The following is a 449-nucleotide window of genomic DNA, read 5'->3' on the forward strand; positions in this document are numbered from 1 at the left end:
TCTCTCTCTCTCTCTCTCTCTCTCTCTCTCTCTCTCTCTCTCTCTCTCTGTCTTTCTTTTTTTTTCTTTCTCCCTTGTCTTTCTTTCCCTTCTTTCTTTCTTGCTGTCTTACTTCTGTTCTGTTCTATTCTCTCTCTCTCTCTCTCTCTCTCTCTCTCTCTCTCTCTCTCTCTCTCTCTCTCTCTCTCTCTCTCTCTCTGTCTTTCTTTCTTTTCTTTCTTTTTTTTTCTTTCTCCCTTGTCTTTCTTTTCCTTCTTTCTTTCTTGCTGTCTTACTTCTCTCTCTCTCTCTCTCTCTCTCTCTCTCTCTCTCTCTCTCTCTCTCTCTCTCTCTCTCTCTCTCTCTCTCTCTCTCTCTCTCTCTCGTCATACACTCTTGAATTAGGAAGTGAAAAGCTGAACAGAGTGAATATAAAGGCTTGCAGGAGGTGTTGATTAATTTACAAATGA

The sequence above is a fragment of the Eriocheir sinensis genome, unplaced genomic scaffold (genome assembly GCF_024679095.1).
Source record: "Eriocheir sinensis breed Jianghai 21 unplaced genomic scaffold, ASM2467909v1 Scaffold444, whole genome shotgun sequence".
Classification (NCBI taxonomy): Eukaryota; Metazoa; Arthropoda; class Malacostraca; order Decapoda; family Varunidae; genus Eriocheir; species Eriocheir sinensis.